Here is a 10,866-nt window from a genome sequence, read left to right as displayed (position 1 = left end):
TGAGTTGACCGGGTTAACTGATTGAGAACTCGCGCGCTGAGGTTGTGCACTCGTGAGACTCACTTCTTCTCCTCTCTCCTTTGTCGTCCCTCTTTAATGTGAAAGTATGGTATTTTTAAGGAATGGTTGTCTAAATACACCATGTTGGGTGGTTTTATACTCGCATTATATCAGAATGAATATACCCGTACCGCTGTTTCTTTTTAACCTGCTGTATAACGTATTGCTCGGATTGGGGCATATTGCGTAGGCGCAAATCTCCGCGTTTATCATCACAGCAGCCGTCACGGCAGCATACGGCCAGCGCATGCTTATTGCGAATAGCATTTTACTTAGCTATGTCGAGATTCCGATACATCGAGCCGGTGGACACACACACACACACACACACACACACACACACACACACACACACACACACACACACACACACACACACACACACACACACACACACACGCACACACACGCACGCACGCACGCACGCAAGCAAGCAAGCGCGTTCAGACGCTTGGTGCGTCTTCCACAACGCTGATGACATCCTCAAGAATTTCCCTCGTGCCAGTTTGCGCATTTAGGCACTCGACGCGATTTCACAACGCTGGCGGAGTGTCGTCGAGTCGCCGTTATGCTATTCGCATTGACAATGATAACTGACACCAGTCAAATTCTGCTATATTTTTCTAAACCACTGCACCCACGTGTAATCATAAACACCCTTCCCGACTGTCGATTGCTTCAAGAAACGTAACACTTCACGAAGTCATAATCGACCGAATTAGAGGCGACGTACAATATCGCGATTCTGCGGCATCCCGGGTGTTGGAATGAAACTTCGTTGAATTCGCTTCTCGAAAACTTTACATTAAGAGCCCCATCGCGGCTTCCATTTCGCGTACGCACGCACAATGATGACGTCTAGGTGATCTTCGACTAATTCTGCTGGTGATTTCGCATTAAGTATGACAGATAGCAATTATACATGTCTGAATCGGCCTTAAATCCATTATGAAGAATCAAAGTTTGGCAATGGGATAAGATAAAGTGAAATATATGACGTTGATGTAGGAAATTAAGGCTATCACAGTGACAGGCATGCGAGTAGCAGCTTTCTTAGGCGCCGATACTGTGCGATATCCGCCTCGTGCATCGGTATGGTGGCGCCACCGCTCGGCTCAGGCGGTTGTACCCTCTCACAAACCCCCATAGGATCCCATGCATTTTCAATGAAGTTTGCGATTCCGTTGCGCAAAAACAAACTAGCGCCATCTCTCGACAATACGTCACACCGACGACGCAACACGTCGTCTTGCTTCCACCGACTGGCCATGCTCCAAGCTAACTCCTCTCTCCACTTCTTTTTATTTCTTTCGGTGGCCGTGAGAGCGCGCGCTCTGCACTGTGCAGTAGCGCACCCGACAAGACCGGCGGGGCTCGTCGCTTTCGTCGCGTCTTCCTTGAACGTTGCAACGTTAATATTGTGTTAAGGCGGTGGCCACACGTCGGACGATGAGCCCTGATTTCGTTCAGATGCCATCTCATCAACAGCAATCTTTCAGACGCCTTAGCTGTGTACTTTTGTCCGTTGGTTGCTGGACAAGATGGCCTCCTGCAAGACCGCGTTTTTCCAAGTCAGCTGTGTGTGTAGTTCTCGGCGTCGTAGCAGTTTGATGACGCGAGGACGTCAACTGATGCTACATCGTGGGAACCGCTGAAGTGACTAAGCTTGACGACATTGTGCCAGAATATTCTAGCGTACTGTACGCGCACGATTGTGCTACACTTAAAACACTACGCTTGGCCTCGCGCGTCAACCTGGTACGCCTGTGGGCAACAAGTGTGTTGTTATCGTTGTTGCGTCGGTTAATATTGAATTGCAATTGGAATACCGTTTTTGCAAAGCTGTAAGTGGTTGCCCTTCTATATGCTCGCTACTCCACGAAAATTACTTCTAGAATCGCATTTTATGTTGAGCTGCACGTACCAAAGGAGAATCTAGCATACGAGATACATTACACGCGTGCGCATTTCCTGTATAAATCTGAGTAATGCCACGCGTGCGCATTTCCTATATAAGTCTGAGTAATGCCATGCTCAATTTAAAGCGCATGTGTTAGAGGATTGTGGCTTCAATGGTGAAAGTGATTAGATATTTTGAAATATGTGATTGCAATGCAGTTAGAACTTTCTCACATGTTAACGCGGTCTGTGAACAAAAAAAAAAAAACGCTGTGTGAATTTTTGTTGGTCATTTGCTAAAGTACTTTCACGCATTATTATGCAGCTGTGTGACGGCTGTTAAAACGTCGAGCAAGTCAGATTTTGGTTTTCTTGGCCTGCTACGAGCGTTGGGCGAAGATAAAAACGCGTGTCTTTTGTGCGTTTCTTAAGCAGGCATACAGCCGTAATAGTCATTGTTGTTGTACTGTTTGGGGTGTTCAATAAAACAAGAATGCTGTTTTGTACTGCAACAGTTTTTATTTCATCTGTGTTAACAGATCACGCAAACAACTTGGACACATGCACGTAAGAAACGTACGCAGTGCATCGCGCGCACGCATAAAAAAACGGGCCTGTCATTTTAAAACAAATAATATAGAACAATCGACGTAACAGACGACATGGTTGTCTAGTGGAGCAGCGTCGGCAGTGCAAATATCAAACCAGACTGAAAAATTAATAGAAAAACGGCGAGTAACGGGCGCTTTGCCCACGGCTTCTATGAGCCGCGCGTACCCACCTTTCGCCACCGTTCGCCGTTGGTGGCGCCACCAGTACAACTGAAAGCAGCAGCGCACGAGGCAGATAGCTAACAATACGAGTTCAAAAACCTGAACGATAGATTACATTACCGATATCCGATCTCGGATGACGTGACTGTGCATTTACAGGCGCTCCCATTGCGCAACACGCTGTAGGAATAATATAGCACGCAAGAGCTGCGCCGGATAAGCGAAAATCGCCAAAGACGGTGTCGATCTCGCAACCGTACAACGTGCCATGTTTGCTGCTATCTTATACTATCTTACAGCCCGAGACACTTAAACAAAGTTCCCGTTAACGCGTTCGACGGGTCGGTCCAAGCGACCTCGAAGTGTTTATTGCTTCCCTCGGCTGGGTGCGTAACGCCCCTAAGCAACATTCGGGCGATGAGCGATGGCTGTGCGCTCAGTTTGCCCGAGGCTCAACGAAGTCTGAACGTGTATACGGCCGGGGCGTCTGCGTTTTGCCTTCACTGAAAAACGCTGCCGTCACAGCCGACATATTGAGTTCGCGTCCTCGAGTTTAGTCTACTCGACCACTTCGCTACAAGGCCCGCCAGCAGCGATTGTACCGCGTCAGTATACGACGCGGCATACTTTGAATGAAGGGGGAAAAAATAAGCAATTGAAGCTGCCCGTCCTTTGTGGACGCGTGTGTGCTGCTTTAGAAGTGGTGTGAGGGTGTTCATGTGATCGCAGCGAAACATCTCCACTTACAAGTTGACGAGTGACAGCCCTCAGTTTCATGCTCTTAATCCCATGGAATTAACGCACTGTATACCCTCAAGACACACCGCGCTCTGTTTCGCACTATTGCTGCAGTGCTCTTGTCTGAAAAACTAGACAGCCCTTCAAAATATGGAATAAGCCCTCTGCGAAAAGTGAAGGGGAATGATTGGGCATTGGTGTTGCCATTCTAGAATTGAGTTGAGAATTATGAAAGCGGAAACTCTCGATCCTTGACTTCACGCCACAGTTCATGCGTTATACATTTATGATCGTTACGCTGAGTACTATAAGCGCTCAGACGACTCTCAATATGGCGTTGGTAGTGGACTCGATCGATTGAGCGGGACGATTTTTTTTTCTTCGGTTGAAAAAGCCTTCTGCAGAAAACCCGAGCTCCTTTTGTTGCTCCACCTGTTCTTAGCCACATGGCAATTTTTCTCTTTTAAAATGCACGTCTTGTCGATCGTGGCGCCTGACTTGTTCGCAGATATGTATCCGAAAGAGATGGCTCCTCTACGCATCCGATGCGAAAAGAACCTCTGTAAGTCTGCGCTTCACCGTTCACTGCATGCAGATTGGGATAGTCTATCGAGTATGCGCCGTCAGAGGTCTATCTGAATGTCGATTTCGCACGGGCGTTTCTGCAGTCTGTGAATCACCGCAATGCGCCTGTGTAACAACTCCTTAACGCAGCACACGAGACAACGTCTTCGGCGATGTGGCACCGAGAACGCCCATGCTCACTTTCGCTAAGGGCCAAGCAGGCTGAGCATGCGGCTGTGTATGCGCGCGGCATCATGCGTTTCTCGCAACAACCTGTTCGATGCGTTACGTTGTGCACGAACGTCCCCGCTTGCTCGCTGCATGTGTATCAAAAGAAGCTCGCGTGTGACAGTGCGCTTAAACCTCGTTGCTTCTTTATTTCTTTGCGTTGTTACTTGTCCGCGTTGATTAATGTTGTCAAGATTGGCGAGCCAGTCTGCTCACGCGGGGGTTGTGCCTGTATATATGTGATACACCGGAAGAAAAACAGGTTCCGCTCCTATCCCGTCGCGAAAGCAATAAGACTGTATAGCCTCGAAGGGAAAGATGCAATTTGAATTGGAAATTAGAATTGAAGTTTTGTCATTAAACCGCTATCAGTGCAAGAAAACACAATAAGAAAGAAAAAAGCGTGTGCGTGAAAAATTAGTGCTGTCCTAGCGCGGTGTATCTCCGGCTCCATCGCCTGGATAATTTGCAGCCGTGCATGAATCGGCAGGCAGTGTACTTCGAATTGTCCGGAATGAAATGTTGCTACGGTCGCACGTACGTTATACGCATTAGCGACCTGAGATATACGCACACGATTCCGATTCGGGTCAGGCGTGGTTGCGACATTCTCGATTGTTAACGTTGGTTTTATTCGCCGATGTGGTACGTAGGTGAAACGAACTTGTCTCGTAATATATGGCAGGAGCTGCAGTTTCGCGCCGAAGCTATTGGCGATGTGGTCATATTTGCAATGCACATGCGTAAGGAGGATGGACTGATTACTTTAAACGACGGCTTCTGCTCACTGCGGAAAAGTAGGCAAAGAGAAAAAAATACATTCTAAACTCTTTTGTAACGCTCGGTGAACGTTTCGGTTAAATATTCCGCGCTTTCGTCGTGACAGTGCGGAGCCGAAGATTGCTGCGAAAGCCTTCCCACTGGTGACCGCATATACGTTATATATCATGCCAGCTGTCTTCTCCGTACTGCTTGTGTATCTTTGTGTATATATCTGTACCGACTTGTGATGCAGCGAGGCACCTGGCTTGGCGTGGGCGCATTCATCGGGATTCCTGCTGCCGCGTGAGGCTGGTGGCTGCGTGGATTGCGCGATAACGTTTCAAGTTTCGGGGTGCGAAGGGACGAATGAGCGGCGGCGCTGTGTTCGTTGAAACGTGGATTGCGCTTCCAGGAACATCATTGAGGATGTTTGAAACATCGACACTTTTCGAGACTGCCAATTAACAGTCAAAAGTTGGAAGAAATAAGAATTGTTGGGGTTTTACGTCCCAAAACCACGATGTGATTATGAAGGACACGCCGTAGCTCCGGAAATTTTGACCATCTGGTGTTCTCTAACGTGCACCTATATCTAAGTACACGGGCCTCCAGCATTTCGTCTCCTTCGAACTGCGGCCGCCTCGGCCGGGATTCGACCCCGCGACCTTCAGGTAAGCAGTCGAGCACCATAACCACTACTCCACCATGGCTGCAGGGGAGAAAAGTTGGGAGAGAGAGACGGGACAGGATCAGTGGTGATGATCTGGAGCGTGCGCTATTCAGTGACACGCCCTGTATAACCACAACACAAATTTCAATGGAAAAAAATCCATCCCCTGTGTAACTCCAATACAAATTTCAATGGAAAAATTCGTCAAATGAAAGCACCACTTAGGCCCGGCCCTCCTTCTCGACTGCCAGCTTTCCGCCACCGCTGGCGCTCACCGAGCTGTACGCGCCACATTCAATGCGGCATCCTTCCGAGGCTGCGCGCTCGCGACGAGAGCCCAGCGCGGCGATAACCGCTGTCCGCGGCGCACGTGGGAGCTGGACCCGGGTGCCGCGCTCGAGTTGAATCCTGGCGCGCTTTCTGTGCGCCCACGTGCGCGCCGAGCGCGCGGCGTTGTCGGCCGGCCGCCTGTCCCGCCCCGTCACGTGCAGTGCGCCGGGGGGCGTCGCTCATCCCGCCCCCCTCGCTCTCCAGCTCGCGCAGAAAGGGCGAAAAGGGAGGGGGGATACGACCGCGGCGCCTTCTGGTGCCACCGCGAAGAAGTGTTTCCGCGCGCGCGACCGAAACGCCGACAGCTCGCGCCAATTTCGTGTCAGGGCCGGCGTGGAATGCGTTTAACGTAACACGCGCGACCATACACCGCATAGTGCCTTGCCAACAGACTGCTGAACGAAGACGCCCATGCAACCGTCAGTCGGTCCTCAAATCGAGCGAAATTTTGCTTTACCTCGGCCAACTTCACAATTTCTCAGAATATACACTAGAGATGCGTAATGTCTCATTAAAAAAGGCTGAACCGTTTCGATAAAATCTGTTGCAGTTAAGAAAGGAACGTGAATTGTAACAACTGCAGGAACCAGCCTTGTAGTTTTCTACAAAATTTGCCAAAACTCTTTCTCTCCCTTTTCCCCTTACCCCCGTGATGAGTAGCAGGCTAGAGACAGGCTCGTCCTCTCCTCCTTTATCTTCTATAAACATTACCTTCTTCTTGCCAAAACTGGCAAGTAGAAAATCAAATGAAGCACGGATTTTACGAACCCGTAACTCTGCTTCATAAACGTTCATAAACAATTATTATAACGATATTAATTAATTTTAATTAATTAAACTAGTACAAGTGTAGTACTACAGTTTTCCGCTTGAATGAGATTAGAGCAAAGTTATTTTGTATAGTTTAACTCGTATTTCGATGGAGGCGAAATATTGGATGCCCGTGTACTGTGAGATGTCAGTGCACGTTAAAGTACACAAGATGGTCGAAATTTCCGGAGCCCTCCACTACGGCCTACTTCGTAACTAAATCGTGGTTTTGGCACGTAAAACGCCACAAATTATTACTTTGTAGTTTAACCAGAATCCTACTTGAAAATTACTGGTAAATTTCAGGGGAACATATGAAACATTTTTTTTTTAATTTTATGCGTCTGTTGGAACACTTTACAGAATTCTGGGCACTTTATATTTTATTGCTGAGTCACCGAGCTGAACACATGATTCTTCGGTTTTTCTGAATTTTCAGGTTTTTTTTTAAGAACAAATTTCGCAACATAATTGATGGCCTAAGTTGAATATCAAGTCCTTACAGTCGGTAAACTTATTTCTTAATATTTTCTTCCTTTTAACTACAACAAATTTGATCCGATTCGGTCTAGTGGAAGCAGAACTACTTTTGTGTTAAAATACATTTAGAATGTTGGGTCACTGCATATGCGCGGATATTCGAAAATTTCGAATAACGAATCAAGTATCGCACTATCAGATTCAGTCCCAGGATGGAATAAATAGGCACCTTTAAAAATTGGACATTCTCCGAATAGTTTTCCAATACCTTCCTTTGTCGACTGTATACGTGTCAAGCAAAGATTGACGCAAGAATGGCATACGCTTCATCCGATTAATAGCGCCCGCAACAGTGGACAACTTAGGACTGCATGTGTTGCTCTATACAGCCGCTTTCTTCTTTTTTTTTTTTGCGAAACGCAACCACTCGCAATAAAAAAAATTTTTTTTAGATATGCGTGATTCGGCACTATTCCTAGGATGCAGAACCCGTGTCCTCTTACCGGATTAAATGTAAAAAATATTCCATTAGAACAAAGCTTTTTACAGTTGTGACATTACCTGTCGCAACCGCTCGGTTAAAACAAAAGACATTTTTTTACGCCCTCCTGGCAGCCGCCGACAGCAGGTTTTTATGATTGGATCGGCGAAGGCGTACGCAGACATTAATTGTCTAATGAGGCTCAAGTTCTATAAATTTTCTAAAATAATGCTTTGCCGCGTAAGCAGCTGAATTTGCGAACAGCTCGGTTAATTGTTGTATAAGGAACCTTGTGTTCTATTATGCTATGATGTCGTCAACATGGTTGCTGTCCTGTTGGATCCTGAAGGAAATCTGCTTTAATCGTGCTGGACGTTGTTGGAAGCTTGTTGGGTGTCATGTTGGCACAACCATGCAGTGGATAGCATGGCTTCCGCGCCCCTATCCTTTTCGTTTATGTATACATAAAGCGCAAAGGACCCAAATGATCCATGGAAGTCGCTACTTGTACTGTGTTATGACACTGTGCCAGTAACGGCTTCCATGGATCATTTATTAATCCAGGCCGATAATAAAGGACCAGCGCTATAGCCGCCGTGTGTCAGCTTGGACTTGTGGATACTGACCGTTCTGTACACGACTCGTTCTTCATTCGATAATGTCGGAGTAAGCGGCACACGTAAGCCTCCTTTATACAACGTTAGCTGATGTGCCTTATGTGTGTGCCTAATTTTTTCAGCATGGCTTTCTTTCAGTTTGCCATAAACCGTATAGCGTTATATGAGTGGCGGCTAGAGCGCCAAATTTCTGAATTCGTCCTTTGATTCTTGCGTCCATAACTCAATGACTAGGTGCGTCGGCGTAACAAACGGCCGAACGTAGAATGATAGTGAAATATTTATTTAGTCCGGCGCATGCAGTAGCCTCGCCGCTGACGTGTTGCGCTGATGAGCTCGGAGACCCGGGTTCGATTTCCGTCCATGGCGGTCGCACTTCTGTGGGGGCGAAATGCAAAGACGCCAGTGTTCTTAGATTTATAGGTGCGTTAAAAAACCCCATCTGGTCAAAATAATAATCGGCAGCCTTCCACCCGCCTCCTACTGCGGCTTGTCTCATGATCATACCGTATATGTATGGCGAGCGAATACCTAGAATTTGATTTCTAGTGGCTTGTGTCAACTTGGAAAAGTTTAACACGCCGTCACATATGACTCCCATGCATATCCGTTCGATAACGTTCGCGCTCCATGTAAGTTAAACAAGATGTATCGGGACGCGCGGCCGCTAACGTTCTGCAGAGCGCTTGTGTTTAGTCAGGGGCGTAGCCAGAAATTTTTTTCGAGAGGGGAGGGGGCACCTCCTTAGTCTGAAGTGGGGGTCGGGCAGGCAAATGTGATCGAGTGACATTTTGAGCTCTGTATGCTATGGCTAAAAAAATTTCGGGGGGGGGGGGGGGGGCACGGGCCCGGTGTGCCACCCCCCCCCCTCCTCCCTGGCTACGCCACTGCGTTGAGTGTATGTACCTAAAGAGAACTAATAAGGCGTACCAAGCGTTATTCTAAAAATGTCCAATATTCGATTCGTAAGGAGAAGAAATTGAAAGAAGCCGTCGTTCATTGCTGTACTCGTTTCTTACCGTCGATATCGTGTTAGGTGCCTCATAGATATCTAGTTACAGGGGCCTCTTCCCCGCGGGAAGCCCTATAAGCCACAATAGCATATCCGCTTGAGCGCCAATTCAAAACACGGTCGTTCAAATGGTTTTGACGCTGGCACGGTTGCTTCTTGAGCCGCTTCACGTGCCGCACGCGTGCGCGACTTGCGTAAAATGTTTACCACTTGTATCACAGCTTTCGCCCATGAGTCTGACATAAGCGGCTGAAAAACGTATAATTGTTTCGGTACCCGACTATTCGCACGGCGTTGCCTCGCCACGACCTTTTCTCGCGCGTGCGAATGTTCTGAGCCTAAAGTGTTGCTCTTCGGTCGTCCTCCGGGTCGTCCTTGGCTATAGCTTATACGGAGAGTCTCTATTATGAGAACGAAGAATTTCGTGTATGCCGGTGAGATATGAAGGAAAAGATTTTTTTCCTACTCGCCGCGAAAGTTTCTTTTTTCCTCTTTGTTTTTCTTTTTTAAATAACGGAGCACACGCAACAAGTGGTGCTCCTTTCACATGTAGGTGGCGTTATAAGGGGGCCGTCCGGTTGAGCGATACGCTGACGGCTGCACATTATGGCCTCCGTGCACCATTAGCGGCTAAAGAGCTTTTCAAGTTGTTCCGAAGTCGCCAAGGTGATTTGCAAGCCTTATTGGCGACGTGAGAAACTCCGTGGCTGTTTTGGGCCGAGGTAGATTATTTCTCTTTCGCGGACGGACACTGTGCGAGGAGCCATCGTGAGGACATAAAGTGATGTGGTTGGCGCGTTATCCGGTTTATCGGCGCACGAGAGAGTCTGGTATTAGCGGAAACTAGACACGACACGAAGAAGGAAAATATACAGATATAACAGCTTTAGCGCATACTGTAACAAGACAAACGTCCGCAGACTCTCAGTTTGAGCCGGAGCTCATCTCTTAGTCTCAGTTAAAGTACTCCGTCTTCGGTAATCAGCCAAGAGAACAACGAAGGGCGTCTTGCAAAAATTTGAACTGGTGGAACGCGGCGTGTGCGCTGCCGGAGGTCGTGAGATGTAATTGGGGATCGCCGTGCGTCAGAGGTCGCATTGTTACAGGCCGGGTATTCGCGTGTCTTCTCTCATATCGAAATCGATGGTGCATCCCAATACTAGTTTGAATAGATCGAACCATAGGCCGTCAAAGGTATTGCAGCTCACTTAGACTCACTCAAGAACTATATGTTGCTCTGAGGGCTCACTCGGGCTCAGACTCACCAAAACTTTCCTCAACCGGACTCACTCGGACCCAGGCTCACTAACCATTTTCTACACCGGTCTCACTCGGACTCAAACTCACCAACATATTACTCAGCCGGACTCACTCAGACTCAGACTCACGGCTTCACCTGAGTCTGAGTCAGCCAGAGTGAGTCGACTCATGAGCGCATTAGC

Source organism: Rhipicephalus sanguineus, chromosome 1, assembly GCF_013339695.2.
Source record: "Rhipicephalus sanguineus isolate Rsan-2018 chromosome 1, BIME_Rsan_1.4, whole genome shotgun sequence".
In the NCBI taxonomy this organism is placed as follows: Eukaryota; Metazoa; Arthropoda; class Arachnida; order Ixodida; family Ixodidae; genus Rhipicephalus; species Rhipicephalus sanguineus.
This window is presented reverse-complemented; position numbering follows the sequence as displayed.